The following is a 17707-nucleotide window of genomic DNA, read 5'->3' on the forward strand; positions in this document are numbered from 1 at the left end:
CTGTTTGTCAAAGACTTTCTATCTTGTTTGGCTTCCTGCTGCTGCTGCTAAGTCACTTAAGTCATGTCCGACTCTGTGCAACCCCATAGACAGCAGCCCACCAGGCTCCCCCGTCCCTGGGATTCTCCAGGCAAGAACACTGGAGTGGGTTGCCATTTCCTTCTCCAATGCATGAAAGTGAAAAGTGAAAGTGAAGTCGCTCAGTCGTATCCGACTCTTAGCGACCCCATGGACTGCAGCCTACCAGGCTCCTCCATCCATGGGATTTTCCAGGCAAGAGTACTGGAGTGGGGTGCCATTGCCTTCTGTTTGGCTTCCTATTTCTCTGTTAAAAATATTGTCAGGAGGTGTACTGCTTATGTTTAATCCTAGAAAGAAAACTGAGAAGCTAAGGAGTTTAATTCTTTTTTGAGGAGAGCAGTTGAGATGGTATTATGATTCAGTAAAAGTAAAAGATTCAAGAAGCGCAAGTACAGGAGATCATGGAAGGAGGGACAGAGGGAGTTTTTATGTCCAGTTTTGCCTTAAGATATATAAATTACTAGGCAGGTTAGCTTAGAATTGGCACCAGCATTTTTCATTTTGAAGTTTTCATACTTTGTGCATACAGGGAGTAGACCGTTTATGAAGCTAGTGAACTGGACTGAGTATCCGCTCTTCTTTGTTGTTGGGAGGCAGTGATCTTTCATTCATTCAGTAAACCCCTGCAAGGTGCCAGACCCATTTCTCTCCGCCGACCCCCAGGTGGACTGGTAAGAGGGGCAAGGGAACCACTGGTCCAGGGGAGGGAGGGGGCAAGCCTCTACTGGGAGGGTCTGGAAGGAAGAGGCTGACCTTGAACCAAGGCCAAGATTGGCTTTGCAGGAGACAGAACACCTTTCTCTCATGTGCTTATTGCCTGGAGTGTCACTCTTTACTTCAGAGATATACTGAGACATGGAAGGTCATTTCTTTATTTCAGTACATATTGCTCCATGTTTTTTTTAAGACTGTGGCGGGGAGCATTTCATTAGGACATTTTCATGTGTTAAGATAGTCGTTCATCTCTCGGTGAGCCTAGCTGCTCCTCTTTTCCTTTAAAAGGAGCAGTAATGTTCCAAACTTCCTTTTAAAAGACATGAAATTATCACAGGTACTGGGCCACAATGAAAGGGTTTTATTTTTTTTCAAAACTCTGTCTCAAATCTTTACTTCATCGTTTGGTGTAAGGAGAACACGAGGGAAGGACACGCCAGAAGGCATGGTGGCTTATAACCGAGCCTTGGAGTCACTGCAGCAGCAGAGTTTCTGAGCTGCCGTTGTCAGGACGAGGAACCACGGTGAGATCAAGACATCTGTAGTCCAGCAGAGTTCAGTGAAGTTTACAGTTGTGGCTAAGGTAGAAATTCCCTCTATTGGGAATTCCTCTTGATCACTGGGGGTTGACTTCCACGTGAAGTGGCCGGCTGCCATTTATGAGCCCTGGAATGTGAATGATACGTGTTTTTGAAGACTCGTACTATACCCAGCATGGCATGCCAGTGACAACCATAGCCTCACAGCTTTCGTCTCAAGAGAGATTGCACAGAGTGGTGAGTGAAATGGCTGCCACTGTATATTTATTTGTTCTTTCTCTTTCAAGCATAGAGTTGGATTTCTGTAAATAAAATATATGTTATTGCAACTTTGCAAACGAGAAACATAACCCCAAGATGTGTCAGTGCACTGTTAGCACATTTGGTAGTGGATTCCTGGACTTTTTTTCCTTTACAGTTTGGATCGCAACACAGTTTATCATTAATGACAGCCCAGGGTGGTGTTGGTGTTGCCTTGCTTTAGCTGTTTTTATTTTTGTAACCTTAAATGCTTGTCTTTAATCAAGCTAAATGAATTATTTTTAACCTGAATTTATACATGTAGTGGTACATTTAGTAACACACTACTGGTCACAACTTATCTGCCCTCTGCATATTCCTTATTGCTTAGGAAGGTTTTACACCTATTAGGTTTTACACCTATTTTACACCTATTTACACCTTGTTACTAAAAATTTCTATGTATTTTAATGAACATTACAGTTCATGGTAGTCATTTTTTCAATAAAAAGGGAAGTATAATTTATTAAAACAAAAACTATAATCAGTTCATTGTGATATTCCATTAATTCCTATTCTGCCTCCACTTCCATCAATGTTATTAATGTTCCACTGTGCCCTAAGGTTAAAATGCAGTTTATATAAGATGTTCAGGAAACATTTCAATAAACAGACTACTGTTATTAGATAAAGAGATGTTCGATCATTGTTGTACATCAATTTGTGCTTGGAAGTTAATTAGTTGCTATGTGGCTTTCAGCACAGAAAGTATATCATTGAGAGATGTGCAACAGTAATTCAGCAAATGTCCCACCCTTTGCGACCCCATGAACTATAACCCACGGGGCTCCTCTGTCCATGGGGTTATCCAGACAAGAATACTGGAGTGAGTTACCACTTCCTCCTCCAGGGGATCTTCCCGACCCAGGGATCAAACCCACGTCCCCTGCATCTCCTGTATTGGCAGGCAGATTCTTTACCACTGAGTCACCAGGGAAGCCCAGTTCCACAAACAGCACCTTGTTTTTATTTTAGGTACTTCCCAAAGCACCAGCTTTATTTCTAGACAAAGAAAATAATAGATAATGGTATATACAATGTATTGTTATTCAGAATGACTGTAAATATTAATAAAATCTTGAGAGATGTTTATCATTTGAAAGGTTACTTCATTTATAGAATTGTGTAATTCAGCCTGTCTGTAGCCACTTCAAAATCCAAATCATAAACCAGAAAATATGTGATAAACAGATGTGGTTGGCTTTGATGTTGCTCAGCTGGATATGACCCACACTTTAATTGTAACCTGAATAAATCCTGAGGCCCTACATGGTGCAGATCCTGCTTAGAGTCTCATTCACAGAAAACATCAGAAAGCCAGATAGCCTTGAAGAGTGACATATCTGTTTCATTTAAGTTTTTCCCAAAGGCATGGCTTAAAAGTGTTACACTTCACATCACATAAACAGTTTCTTCAAAATCCTGTGTAGCCATTTGTTCCTCTCCCTACACTCATGGCCATTTCTAAACATCTCTTTCTCATCCCCATAGTTTTTCACTGGTTACGAAACCTTCATCATTAAAAAAAAAAATTAATGGAGATATAATTCACAAACCATTTCCCTCATTTTTTAATCAGACACAAATATATCCAACTCTTCTAAATTTAGAAGCATAAATGCTACTCCACTTCCAGGCTTCCTATTCTACTTCCTGGCTGGACTGTGCCTCTCTAGGATGACTGGAGGACCTGTAACTCCACTGCCTCTGATTTCTGAAGATCTTTTATTTCCTGCTTACACAGCACCCGGAGATAAAGCCCATTGCTTGACTCTGATTACATTTCTTATGAGAAGTTCTAACGTACAATTTCCTAATAAGATTTCCACCTACTAACAGTAATAGTAGCCACGATTTATGCAGTGCACTGGCTAAGCTCTTTGAATGCATTGTCACACTCAGTACTCAGAAAGTTATCTCCATGTTACACATGAGTAAACTGGGCCCCAAACAATAAAGTAATTCGCTGCAACTCGTAAGTAATGGATCTGGGATTTGAGCCCAGGTAGTTTGATTCCAGAAGCCTTCCTTTTAGGAGTGACGTGAGCTTGTTTACCAATTCTGCCCTATTCTGTATGCTGTTAAATGTGGAAGAGAGGGTTACATCTGAGTAGGAAGATTGTACAAATAGGCAATTAACTGTTCTCCTGCTCCTATGTTATAGATATGTGTAGGGAAAATACAAATTCTGAATTGGGGCTACAAATCTGCATAATACCCACTCATAATCTCTCCCAATAATCTTGGTTCACTTTTGAATTTTAAGATTGCCTTGCATTCTTTTTTTCACTATTCCGCCTAAAAGAATGGAGCAACAAATGTATGAGAGGGTCTTGGTTCTCATACTGTCTGCCACCCCTGGAGTTCTGTATTTATAGGCTTCTTAAAACTCATCCTAGGTGAATGGCAAGGCTTTCTTTGTGTCCCTAGCCAGTCTTTTTATGAGTAAGGGAGTTTGCCATATCTTTTCAACATTTTGATCAATAACAAAGATGAGTGAGAGGCCTAGATGTTTGGAATTAAACTGCATGATATTGGAAAGGGCCAGTTTGTTTGTCGATATCAGGCCCTATGGTATGCCAAAGAATGACTCTTCAATTACATTACAAGGACATAATCAAATGTACCAGAGTGCAGTGCATCAGCAAGAGAACTTTTTTGACCCTTCTTCTTCTTTGTAGCTGTTCCTAGGACTCCGAAATGTGGTGCATGGTGTCTTTTTGCTTGATTGCGAATGAGGAAAGCCTTTGGCATGACATAATGCTCCAGAAGTCACTCAGGGTCAGTGTAGAAACAGTTGTTCTAGGTCCAGCTGAATTGTTTGACCTACATCGTGAAGCACTGACTACCAAGGGTGTACCTCGCTGCAGTTTCTCTCTTACAACATGCATGTGGTGTGCACGGATTTAGCTTTCTCTGAGACAGAAGTTTTGATGTAAGACTTCCCTGCTGGTCTAGTGGTGAAGATTCTACACTCTCAGTGCAGCGGGCATGAGTTCAGTCTCTGGTCAGGGAGCTACAATGCCACATGTCGACCAAAAAAAAAAAGTTTTGGTGTATATTGGAAATGACACTGGTCTTGCAGTCAGAAGCTTTGGGTTTAAATCCCAGTTCTATCACTTACTTACTTGTTTGAACAAATCCCTTCAACTCTTGGAATCCCTTAGTCCTCCCTTTTGTATTATGAGAATACTTAGAAAAGATTTGCTTCATAAAATTTTATGAGGCTAAATTAATTTTTAAAATATGTTATGTTAGAACAGAATTGCTCTTTTAAGGTATTTAATCACTTATTTGTGATTCAAACTAGGATCTCAGTCTAGTAAATTGAGAGTTAATAATGGCAGGTCTTCAAACAGTTGTTTCACCTTTATCCTTATTGCTCCCCTCCCACTGGGATTCTCCATAAAAAATAAAATATGGAATCTTAATGTTAACCTTTATTCAAACACATGCACAAATAGAAACACATACAAAGAATACCTGCGTAGGTATTTTATGGCCAGAATTTTCCCTATCACCCTTTCACCTACATCAAAGTTTTTGAAAAGTGGAAAACACCTCATTTTTAGGGGAAAATTGTTGAATACTGAGTTTTTTTAACTAGACACTAAGAACCTGAGAATTTTAGCCTCCTCAGTAGGTCTAGCAACATTATTTCCTCAATTTGGATTTTTCATGTCTTTCAAGGATATGTTTATGTTCTTGTAGTCTTACTTTGGTGTTCTTACCTAAATCTAGATTAGATTTCTCAGCTGATGGTGACTTCTAGTGATTGGAAGTGAGATAGCAGGAAGTTCACCTTGAGAGCCTCCCTTCTACAGATCTCTAAAGTGCCCGCATATCTGAGTCCAAAATTTGCACAAACATTCCTCAGGATGTTCCTGGCTACATGCCAGCCACTAGGTTCTTGACTGCCCTTCTGCCCACATTCATCCACATGATTTGTGAAAGCTATAGCCAGTTCTTGTTGTTGGAAGCAGGGAGGGAAGTGAATGGAGACCTGGCCACATACTCTTTAGAAGAGTTTCTAATGCCTGTGTAGTGTCATCCCCATATACACAAAATTTATTATTGTTATTGACATGAACCTACCATTAAATTTCCCAAAACAATGGCTTGACCTTACCGATTAACAGGGTCTTACTGTGCAGTTCTCTGATGTTCACCAAGAAAGGTTACATATATTTTAACCTGTAGAAAAAAGTATAATAGGGAGGATTTCTAAACCATTAGATATTAAAATACACCTACAGAGCCAGGGGTGCTATAATAATATAAACCATAGTCAATCAGCAAAGATCACGAAAAAGGGAACAAAAAAACAATATAACAGAATATATATGATAAAATGGCAAGCATAAGATGAGCATACAACAGTGAGCGTGATTCACTCACATTTAAATCCCTCTATTAAAATAAGATTGATTAAAAAGATAATCTAGCTAAATGCTGTCTTTAGAAGTGTTTGTATACCAAAATTATACAGAAAGGCAGAAAATAAAGGGATAGGTTGATGAATTCTAACAAACAAAAATAGGAGTGTTAATATTAACTCTAAAAAGTGTAGGAATAAATGTAAAAGAAATATTGAACAAGATATAAAACAAAAGATATTAAACAAGCTTCAATAACAATGAAACTGTAGGAACTGAACATTTAACACTGAATTAGATAAACCAAAACTTGTTAAAAAATACAAGCAAAATAATGCAAATTAAAAATATACATGAAATAAAAATTTAAAAATACAAATAAAGTTTTCCATAATCATAGTGGGAGACTTTAACAGAATACTTTCAGAATTTGATCAAGCAGATAAAATTAAGTAGGAACAAAAGATCTACATAACAGTTATTAACCTAACCCAATAAATAGGAAATATATGTAGTTTTTCAAAAGACCATGGATAATTTCAAGAATTGATGAAATACTACACCACAAAGTAACTTAAACTAACCAAAAAGTAGACATATAACAAAAACATAGCACTGAAAGTTACACAAGATGGCTTTTACCTCCACCTCCATCTGAGCACTTGAAACTGAGATATGATCCTTTTAAATAATTTTTGGATCAAAAAGGAAATCACTTCTGCAACTATAGACTATTTTAAAATTAACAATGTAGAGTATATTGAATTATGGGGCAAGAGAGTTCCAGAAAAACATCTATTTCTGCTTTACCGACTATGCCAAAGCCTTTGACTGTATGGATCACAAGAAACTGTGGAAAATTCTGAAAGAGATGGGAATACCAGACCACCTGACCTGCCTCTTGAGAAACCTGTATGCGGGTCAGGAAGCAACAGTTAGAACTGGACATGGAACAACAGACTGGTTCCAAATAGGAAAAGGAGTACTTCAAGGCTGTATATTGTCACCCTGCTTATTTAACTTATGTGCAGAGTACATCATGAGAAACTCTGGACTGGGAAAAACACAAGCTGGAATCAAGATTGCCGGGAGAAATATCAATAATCTCACATATGCAGATGACACCACCCTTATGGTAGAAAGTGAAGAGGAACTAAAAAGCCTCTTGATGAAAGTGAAAGAGGAGAGTGAAAAAATTGACTTAAAGCTCAACATTCAGAAAACTAAGATCATGGCATCCAGTCCCATCACTTCATGGGAAATAGATGAGGAAACAGTGGAAACAGTGTCAGACTTTATTTTTCTGGGCTCCAAAATCACTGCAGATGGTGACTGCAGCCATGAAATTAAAAGACACTTACTCCTTGGAAGGAAAGTTATGACCAACCTAGATAGCATATTCAAAAGCAGAGATATTACTTTGCCAACAAAGGTTCATCTAGTCAAGGCTATGGTTTTTCCAGTAGTCATGTATGGATTGGGAGAGTTGGACAGTGAAGAAGGCTGAGCGCCAAAGAATTGATGCTTTTGAACTGTGGTGTTGGAGAAGACTCTTGAGAGTCCCTTGGACTGCAAGGAGATCCAACCAGTCCATTCTGAAGGAGATCAGCCCTGGGATTTCTTTGGAAGGAATGATGCTGAAGATGAAACTCCAGTACTTTGGCCACCTCATGCGAAGAGTTGACTCATTGGAAAAGACTCTGATGCTGGGAGGGATTGGGGGCAAGAGAAGAAGGGGACTACAGAGGATGAGATGGCTGGATGGCATCACTGACTCGATGGACGTGAGTCTGAGTGAACTCCGGGAGTTGGTGATGGACAGGGAGGCCTGGCGTGCTGCGATTCATGGGGTCGCAAAGAGTCAGACATGACTGAGTGACTGATCTGGTCTGATCTGATACTAAAAATATAGTTAGATAAAAAGTTAAGCCTTTTATTTAAAGGAGTGAAAAGCAACAAAATAAGTTTAAAATTTAAGAAGCTAATAACTGAAAAATAATGTAGTGGGGAGGGAAATTATGAAGCTTAATTATTTACTTTTATTAGAAAAATTGTGATTTTTTTCTAATAAAAAATTTGATTACCAGTAAGGCCGAAGTGCAGAGTTAACAGACAGTTGCTGGAATGAGGCAGAGTTAATGGGGTAAAAGACACTGTCCTAGGACCTTTCATGGTGGTCTAGTGGTCTGCCTTACAATGCAGGGGACCCAGGTTCAGTCTTTGGTTGGGGAACTAAGATCCCACATGCTGCATAATGTGGCCAAAACAAGCAAAAGACATAGTTTCTGTCCTGTCACTTAGCTTTGGCTGAGATGAAAAGCATGTGCAAAAATTAATTAGAGAATAGAACTATATTCAGTAAAGTGCCCGTTTGTGAGTTATAGATGGTAAATCATCTACAGCAAAGAATAGCAGTCAGCTGAATCTCCAGCTTCAAACTTATCAGTGGCCCCTGAGCAGTTATTTAGCCCCTCTAATTTGACTACTTCTCTGTGAAGTGGGGATCACAGGATTGCTGTGAGAATTAAATCAAAGTACACTAGGCCCTCTCTATGCACCAGTGTGGAACCATGGATACACAGGGCTGACTTAAGGGACTTGAGCATCCTCGGATTTGTCGGGATGGGGTGGTTGGGGGGGTGGTCCTGGAACCAATCTCCTACAGATACCAAGGGACAACTGCATGTGGTAAGAGCTGCCTAAAAAGTCAGTGTGGCAACTCTTCCAACCTCTTCTGAATGCTAGTGAGATGACTAGGGCACCATCAGTATCTTAGTACATTTTACACATATGTCTCAGTTGGTAAAAAATCTGCCTGCCAAGGCAGGAGACCCGAGTTCAATCCCTGGGTGGGGAAGATCCCCTGGAGGAGGGCAACCCACTTCAGTATTCTTGCCTGGAGCATTCCCACGGACAGAGGAGCCTAGCGGACTACAATTCATAGGGTCATAAAGAATCAAACACAACTGAAGTGACTTAACATAGCACAGGACAGAAAATAGTATTTAGAGTATCCAAGTTCTCCTGCCTGGATGAAAAGATTGGGCATTTTATCTGTGACTGAAATATGGCCATGGTGACTGGGTGAACAAGTTTCTGTCCATTAAAAGAAAAAAAAGCTATAAAGCGTGACACTCCCAAAGCAGCAGCAGTTCGTGAGTTCCCAGCCACAGAGAACAGAATAGCCAGTTTTGCCGTTCTGTAGCTGGGTGGCTTCCCTGAGTGGAGAGGTGGAACTAGGGAGGCCTTTCAGATCTGGTTCTGACCAGTAAGCTCGTTTAGTCCTCATCCACAGGCGTGAGACATCACTCCTGCAGCCACTTGCTGTCACTGTTAGGCTCCTCAGGCATGATGATGGAGTCCAAGATCCTGAAAAAGTGTCAGGGTAGACATAAAAGGAGTCAGATTTTAAATCCGTAAAAAGTTGAAAAGAATTTAACACTTGATGGGAATTTGTGATCTGAGGTAAAGTTAGATTGTGTCTGGAAACAGGTAAAAATCTGTAGATGCTACACATCAAACCACTTTAGTCAAAGTATTTGTTCAGTGGGGGAAAGAAAAATCAGTGAAAGTAGTTAAATAATGTCTGTAGTCCAAATAACTAACTGCTATATTCCCTCCATTCCCAAGACACCATCAGCTGTAAGGTGTACCATTAAATTTATGACAGGCTAGGAGGTAGGGGCAAGGACATTGTATTAAATGTACACTTTGTTTCCAGAAATGTTAGAATATGGAAAAAAAAAAAAAACATGTGTCTTGGAATTAAGGAAATGCAGAATCTCACTCGGTTGGTGTTTTGGCATTTTCTTGCTGGTAGAAGATAGGACTAAGTTTATAAAAGCAATTTTTAAAATATTTACTAGAGACTTCCCTGGTGGTCCAGTGGTTAAGACTTTGCCTTCCCTAATGCACGGGCTGTGGGTCAGATACCTGCTTGAGGAGCTAAGGGTCCACATGCCTCGTGGCAAAAAAACCCAAATATAAAACAGAAGCAATATTGTGACAAATTCAATAAGGACTTTAAAAATGGTACATATAAAAAAAGTCTTCAAAAATTCAAAAAGCGTTTACTAATACACGGGACAGAACTAATGAAAATTGAAGGTACATAAAAGTTTTCTCAGGCCCATAGATTTATTTTCTTTCATTCATGTGTCAAGACAAAAAATGTCATGGACAGCTGGGGAAGAACTATATTTGATAAGCATGGAGTGTATTTTAGTGCCAGAAAATAATGAAATGCTCGAAAACAAAAACCAAGAAACAATATTGACAGGAGAATATCAAAGGAACAAGGAGCCCACTGAAAGAGCTCCCACCAGCCAAAGGAGATTGATCTGAGCAACAAAGTTAGCAAACTGGTGTTGAATTATAACCCAAAGTATGAAATGAATATCTGTGAGACCATACTGATATAAAAAAATGACTGAAAATATATGGGGAGAAGTGATAAGTCTTCTGTGCAGAAAAATTCAAAATAATTTATATAGATACTCCACCCTTAAGCTTTTCTCTCCAAAGTGTAACAGTAGAGAAGAGGGTGAGGAGCAACCTTCCGTGGAGAATCATGACAAGCATTACGTTGGGTGATCAAGGCTGCGATCAACAGTGTGAAATTACGTTGACAGTAAATATTCATGATGTAATGTGATTAAAATGGCACGTTACCTCTGTGGTCTTTCTCTAAACAACCCAATCACCCTGTCTGATGATGAGAAAAACATTAGACAGATCCCAACTGTGGAACCTTCTACAAAATACCTGACCAGTACTCCTCAGAACTGTCGAGGTCATCAAAATCAGGCAAAGTCTGAGAAACTGTCACAGCTAAGAGGAGCCTAAGTAAGCTCGATGACTAAACGTAATGTTGTATCCTGGATGGGATTTCTGCGACAGAAGAAGGACATGGGGAAAAATTAAGAAAACCCAAGATCATGGCATCCGGTTCCATCACTTCGTGGCAGATAGATGGGGAAACAGTGGAAACAGTGGCTGACTTTATTTTTCTGGGCTCCAAAATCACTGCAGATGGTGATTGCAGCTATGAAATTAAAAGACGTTTACTCCTTGGAAGGAAAGTTATGACCAACCTAGACAGCATATTAAAAAGCAGAGACATTACTTTGCCAACAAAGGTCCGTCTAGTCAAGGCTGTGGTTTTTCCAGTGGTCATGTATGGATGTGAGAGTTGGACTGTGAAGAAAGCTGAGCGCCTAAGAATTGATGTTTTTGAACTGTGGTGTTGGAAAAGACTCTTGAGAGTCCCTTGGACTGGAAGGAGATCCAACCAGTGCATCCTAAAGGAAATCAGTCCTGGGTGTTCATTGGAGGGACTGATACTGAAGCTGAAACTCCAATACTTTGGCCACCTGATGCGGAGAGTTGACTCATTGGAAAAGACCCTGATGCTGGGAAAAATTGAGGGCAGGAGGAGAAGGGGACGACAGAGGATGAGATGGTTGGATGGCATCACCGACACAATGGACATGGGTTTGGGTGGACTCCGGGAGTTGCTGATGGACAGGGGGGCCTGGAGTGCTATGGTTCACGGGGTTGCAAAGAGTTGTACACGACTGAGCGACTGAACTGAACTGAAATAACCTATGGTCCTTAGTTAATAATGTATCAGTTTTGGTTTCTTAATTTCTCTTTATCTATCGTACTAAATGTAAGATTTTAATATCAGGGAGCTTGGGTACAGAATGAGAACCCGACTATCTTCTTGATTTTTCTGTAAATCTACAACTGCTCTAAAAGACAAAGTTGTTAAAATTCTTTTAATACCTAAACAGAAAAAACAAAAAGCATGGACAGGAAGCCAGGTTAGGAAATTTTAAGGGAAGTTATAATGTATTTTGTTGAGACCATTGAAAATTCCACACAGAGCATGACTGAAGTAGAACATATGTAACTGCTTAGTTTAAAAAAAGGGAACTGGCAGCTTATCCCAGAATGTGACACTTCTAAATATATTCAAGTCGATTCATTATTATTTATCATCCATGGAGTATTTTGTTTTTCCAAGATGGCCAAGTTTTACCATTATTCTTTTTAAAGTGATGGCTGTGCTTTTAGCCATGTTGACTCAGATGGCTAATCTAACTGTACAGTTCAGTCAGAAAACCAGCCATCAGCTGTCAGAATGGTAAAAACAGTTATGTGTGTTTTCAAAGCCAGAAAGGCACTCATGTGGTGAGACTGCAGAGTTTCGTGTTATCCAAAGTCCTGACTCCCAGGATCCATTTCCTCACTTGGTGTTCTCACATGGAAAACTTCTTTGGGGAATTACAGGGTCATATTTTCAAGACTTGGAACAGTAGGCTTGTCTACAGTTACCTTTATAAAAAACAACTAAAAAGAAAAAAAAAATCCCTTTAAAAGCATTTAAAAAAAAAAAAAAAAGAATTACGCCAGGATAGCCAAATAGAAACAGTCATTGGGGTTTCTGCACTGAGTCAGGTTGTATAAATTACAGACTATTTTCCCCCTGGTCCAAGACATTGTTTCACTTCCACACACCACTGCCTACATCCATAAATTCCAGTGTGTTGGCCCTCCAGAGGGCTCGAGGAATTATAAAAGAGGAGAGGAGGGGACTGACCACAGGAACAAGCAGGCTAGAATGGCACCCTTGAGGTTCCTGCTTGGTCTTGCCTCAGCTCTGCTCCAGGCCTCACCCCTGCTGGGGGCACAGAAGGGCACTCTCCCTGGTGCTCTTGGCAGGCCAGCATCAGGGCCCCCCACAGTCAGGGCTCACATGCCACTAGGAACCCCATCCATCCCACAGGAAGATGAAGTCAGCCTTTTAGGAGAAACCAAAAGGCTGGCATTTGGAGACCAGCAAGTGGGAAATGTGTACCAGTTATGTAGCCCTGGGAGACAGAGAGTACCGTGGCTTTGTTTGCTGAACCCAAAGTTAGGGCACACTGTCCGACAGCAGGACTAACTAGACTGGACGTGAACTTGAGACTGGCTCAGGATACTCAGGCTGAGTGGCCCCTGTGGCTGCGCGGTGCAGAAGAACGTGAGCCAGGCCCTGGGTGTGCTCGCCCATGCTGGCGCCCCAGAGAGGATCCTGGGGACGCCCTGGGTGCAGCTCATGGCCGCCCTTCCTCAGCAGTCCCCAGGGCCGTGGCACTGGGCCCATCCTGGTGACGGGCCAGCGCCCAAGCTCCAGGCTCCACCGTGAGCTGGCTGCCCTTCCCAGGGGCCGCCCTTCCCCAAGGTGGGGCTACCCGGGGGGCCCAAGAGCCTCGTGGCATCAGAAGAGCCAGGAGCCCAGACACCACTGTTCCCTGCCTCCCCCACCCCACCCCCTTGCTTCTCTCCTCTTTACCTGAGCCCTGGGGATGTCTGGGGCCAGCTGGGGACCCCTGTGGGGACACAGCCATTTCTTGAGACACAGGGTTACCCCAGCGTGAAGTAGGCAGGGAGGCGATCTTATCACATGTCTCTGACCGCTCCTTGAACAAGTCAGAGAAGGTGCAGTGAGGAAGTCTAATGTCACATGCAACACTTACAGGAAGCCGACTGCAGGACAGCAGGGGAGCTCGAGAACTTGGCCGTTTTCAGCGGATTAGAACAACGCAGGTCAGTGCTCCTTCCCCCCTCGCCGAAAAATCTTTTTAGCCACTCTAAAATACCTAACTGGTTCTCTTTCCTTAAACTGCCTTGAACGCTTTTTTTGCGACATGAAGAAATTGCTCCAGCTTTGAATGTAAGAGCCGGGGTGTAGCTCGTGGCCACGCGCCGTTAGAGGAACAAGCATCAAGCCCTTATTATGAAAATGAAATTGTCAGAACCTCTTGCTTCCCTGTTCAGAACCTCTGTGCCCTAAAAAACAAACCTTCACATGGTCCTTAAATTACTTATTTCATGGAATTTAGCTAAGCCTCTCATCAAGGTCACCTGTTAGCATAAACCAGGACACATCAGCTTGTGTTTGCGGGCAGTCTCAGGGTGTTCAAAGGGCAGTAGAAAATGCGGCAGTATTGTGTGGACAAACAGGCTATAAGACTATGCAAAAGTCTGTTGCTTTTATGCACTTTTTTTCGTGTGGTGGAATGAATCTTTTGGCTTGTATTTCCTGTTAAAATTGTTTCTCATATCTTTATAAATTCTTAAGTTCCCTTTTAAATTTTTTATGCTCTCTTCCTTCCTACTTGTCTTCTACATTTGTTTTAAAAATTTCCTCCTTTTATTGAAAATGGAAGTAAAGGGGTGCGGGCAGTTTGAATGGGGGATGAGGAAGGCCCCTGCCTGCCCTGCCCCCACCCCGGGTCTGAGAACACAGCTTGGAGCTGTCATGTTCTGGGTGTGCAGGAGCCATGAGGTCTGCCTGCCACCAGAGCTTTGTGTCTTCACCCTGTTCTCCAGAGAGGAAGATCTGAGGCGTCTAGAGCAGAACCCGAGAGATGGTTGAAGCATTGGAAATTAGAGCCCAGATACAGCTAAATGGCCCAAGAGGATTCATCTCATGAGGGGCAGTTTAATAAGGAACTTTCAATAAAAGGCTCTTACACAATGGCCTGCCACTTTCAGACCCGAAGAAAAAAGGAAAATGTCTCAAATCTGAGTGACAGGAAGGAAGTCACTACCTTCTTGGGCTCTTACTAAGCACTAGAACAGGTTAGCCAGCGACGAATTTTTTTCCTGGACCATTTGAAAACAGACTAATCTTCTTTCATAGCTGTGTTCATGTGTTAATAGAGGTAGAGAGAGAAAAGCAGAGCAGAGCCCGGGTTTGGGAGCTTCCTGTTTCCTGTCTCCATCCCAGCCCAGAGGGTTCTACAAAGTGTGCTGAAAGAAAGAACAACAGTGGGGTGAGGGGTTAGCGGACTCACGTGTTGTTTATATCCTAGTAATGCAAAATAACCAAAACTATGAGGCAAGAGAAAATTGTTGATGATATCCTCAGATTGCCACATTTTTTTCATTTTTTTGCTACTATGTTGTGCAAGAAGATGGTGAGGAAACTGACAGACTATGAGAGGATTGGAAGTTAGAGATCTCAGCCCTGGTGCTTCTGGAAACCCTATACTGGCTCTGAGGGAGGCAGCCCATGTTTCCAGTCACGGGGAGGGGCTAGAGGGGAGATTGGACTTTCTTGGTATTGGAGTCCTTTGCACAAATAAATGCCTAGAGGAGCCACATGGAAGGGAACTGCGGTGGAGAGGTCTCTTGCATATGGCACCAGGCGCACCCCTGAACAGCAGAAAGAGGCTTACATCTTCGTGGTAGCTGGACATGCCTAGAAGGAGCTCTTCTTTCAGTTTTGTTTTGATTTTTTAATTGGTCCTAGAGGTTTATTGTTCAGAGAGTTTTGTATTCTGCTAATCTGCTGCTCATAGCAGAAAAGGGTTTTTTATTTCTTTAAATGCTTTCCAGATGGACTTGACATCTTTTTTCGGGATGGATCCTTCTGAAAGCTCTTTCCCTTTCTCCTTGGGGCATCTGTTCTCTGCCCATCCATTCCTCTAGCTTTCCACATTCCCCTTGTTCCTTTATGTTTGAGATGCAAGACAAGGTTTATAAAGTGTCATTATTGTGCAAAGTCTCTGACCCCCAAACCTGAAAGTGGTTCTAAAAAAAAAAAAGAAGGAGGACTCAGAGGCGCAGAAGGTGCTAGATCCTGCTGGATGGTGGATAACACCTGGAATGTTCATTTCACATGTAATTCTTAGACAGGAAGTGCCGCCAGTTCAATGTGGAGGTCAAAAGTAGAAACATAAATGGTCATCTTTTATCTGGAGTTGAAAAATGCTGAATTTTATGGGGAGGGACTACATGGGCATGTCACTGAATTCTCTAAATAAGAAGAGGAAGGGGCTGACTTCACAATCCCTCTTCTCCTGCACCCTGACATATAGGCAGGCCTCTTTTCCCCAGAATCTCAGATAATACAGGGTAACACTTCAGAATCAGCATCTACAGATATTGGAGTGGCTTGGGCTTCAGAGGAGTGAAAGGGTGAGATATACAAAATATTCATGCTAGTAGAGAAGAAGAAAATAATAAAACTGACGAGTGCAACCTTTACAGTTGAGTTCATCCTTGGCCGTCTTGCTGTGTTGACATCAGCAGGTCTGTAGGCCATCCATCTCTCTGGGCTTTCTCAGAGAAAAGTTCTGGGCATGGGAGAGGTATTGTTATCATCATTGCCATACTGGGAAATATTGGGAGCATAGATTTGGTTTTTTAACTGTGGTAACACACACATAAAATTTACCATCTTTAACTATTAAGTGTGTAGTTCAGTAGCATTAAATGTATTTACCTTGTTGTACAACTCATCTTCAGAACTTCTTCATTTTGAAAATGGATACTCTGTAGCCATGAAACAACTCTCCGTTTCCCCTCCCCCCAGCCCCTGACACCCACATTCTACTTTCTGTTTCTATGAGTTTGACTACTCCAGATACTTCATATAAATGATACAATATTTGTCTTCTTATGACTGCTGTATTTCACTTAGCATAAAGTCTTCAACATTCATCCATGTGGTAGCATGTGTCAAAATCTCCTTCCTTTGTAAGGCTGTATAGTATAGTCTGTTAGATATACCACGTTTTCTGTATTCATTCATCTGTGGGTGACATTTAGCTTACTTCTGCCTTTGGCTATTTTCACTAATGCTGCTGTGAGCATGGGTATACACATACCTGTCTGAGATACTGGTTTCATTTCTTTTGTATATATACTCCAAAGTGGTATTGGTGAATCATATGGTATTTCTATTTTTCATTTTTTGAGGCATTGCCATACTGTTTTCCATAGCAGCTGTACCTTTTTACATTCCCACCAACACTGCCCCAGGGTTTCATTTTCTCCAAAACCTAGCTCATACTTGTTAATTTCTGCTTTTTTTCCCCTCCCATCAGAGCCATCCTAAAGGATGTAAGATGATATCTCAGTTTTGATTTGCATTTTTCTAACAATTAGTGACATTGAGCATCCTTTTATATGCTTGTTGGCATTTGTATGTCATCTTTGGAGAAATACCAGTTCAAGTCCCTTGCTTGTTTCTCAGTGAGGTTATTTGGTATTTGGTTGTTGAACTTTAAGGTTCTTCATATATTCTGGATATTTAGAGAACTATAGATTTTTTAAAGTATTGCATGTTCAGGTTCTAATGTTCATATCATCTACTGGCACCAGCTGCCTCCTGTGACCTCCACCCTTGGGAAAGAGCATGAATTTCAATAATATTTTTTTTTCAACAGTATAATTTTTATCTTAACTCTTCAGAGTGCTACACAAAGTTTCAGTCATTTTCAGCTTATAAGCAGTTTGGTTTTTGAAAACTGACAAAAGTGAAGGGAAGGGAAAGAAAGGGAAGAGCTTAGGGTAGTGGTTTTTATTCTTTCCATACTTTATACTTTTTTAGCTATGTAAACTTCAGGAAAAAGCCTTATCCTCAATTCTGTTGACTAAAACTGCACTCCATGCTGGGATAAAAATACTTTCTGAGAATCATCTAGTAATTATGTCTTCCTATACCACCCTCCCTCCAAACGCAGAGACTCAAAGATGCCTCAGATTACAAAACCATTGTCATTTTTCTTCATGAATGCCTCAAAAAAAAAAAAAAAAAAGTATTTTGCTTCTGGGTAGTAAGGACCCAAAGAGGAATTGAGCTGTTGTCCCAGGAAAAGGAATAAAAGCAGTGGGACTCTTCTGGAGTTGTGGCCATGC

General features: G+C 41.2%; 1 long non-coding RNA gene across 1 annotated transcript; it reads right to left on the reverse strand.

Annotated features, from left to right (window-relative positions):
* Positions 1-1133: 1133 nt before the first annotated feature.
* LOC133258437 (uncharacterized) lies at positions 1134-13437 on the reverse strand. Its single transcript, XR_009740022.1, has 3 exons — positions 13350-13437; positions 9277-9379; positions 1134-1461 (listed from the first exon to the last, which is right to left on the reverse strand). It is a non-coding gene; the product is annotated as an uncharacterized LOC133258437 (long non-coding RNA).
* Positions 13438-17707: the final 4270 nt, after the last annotated feature.

The sequence above is a fragment of the Bos javanicus genome, chromosome 2, assembly GCF_032452875.1.
Source record: "Bos javanicus breed banteng chromosome 2, ARS-OSU_banteng_1.0, whole genome shotgun sequence".
Lineage (NCBI taxonomy): Eukaryota > Metazoa > Chordata > Mammalia > Artiodactyla > Bovidae > Bos > Bos javanicus.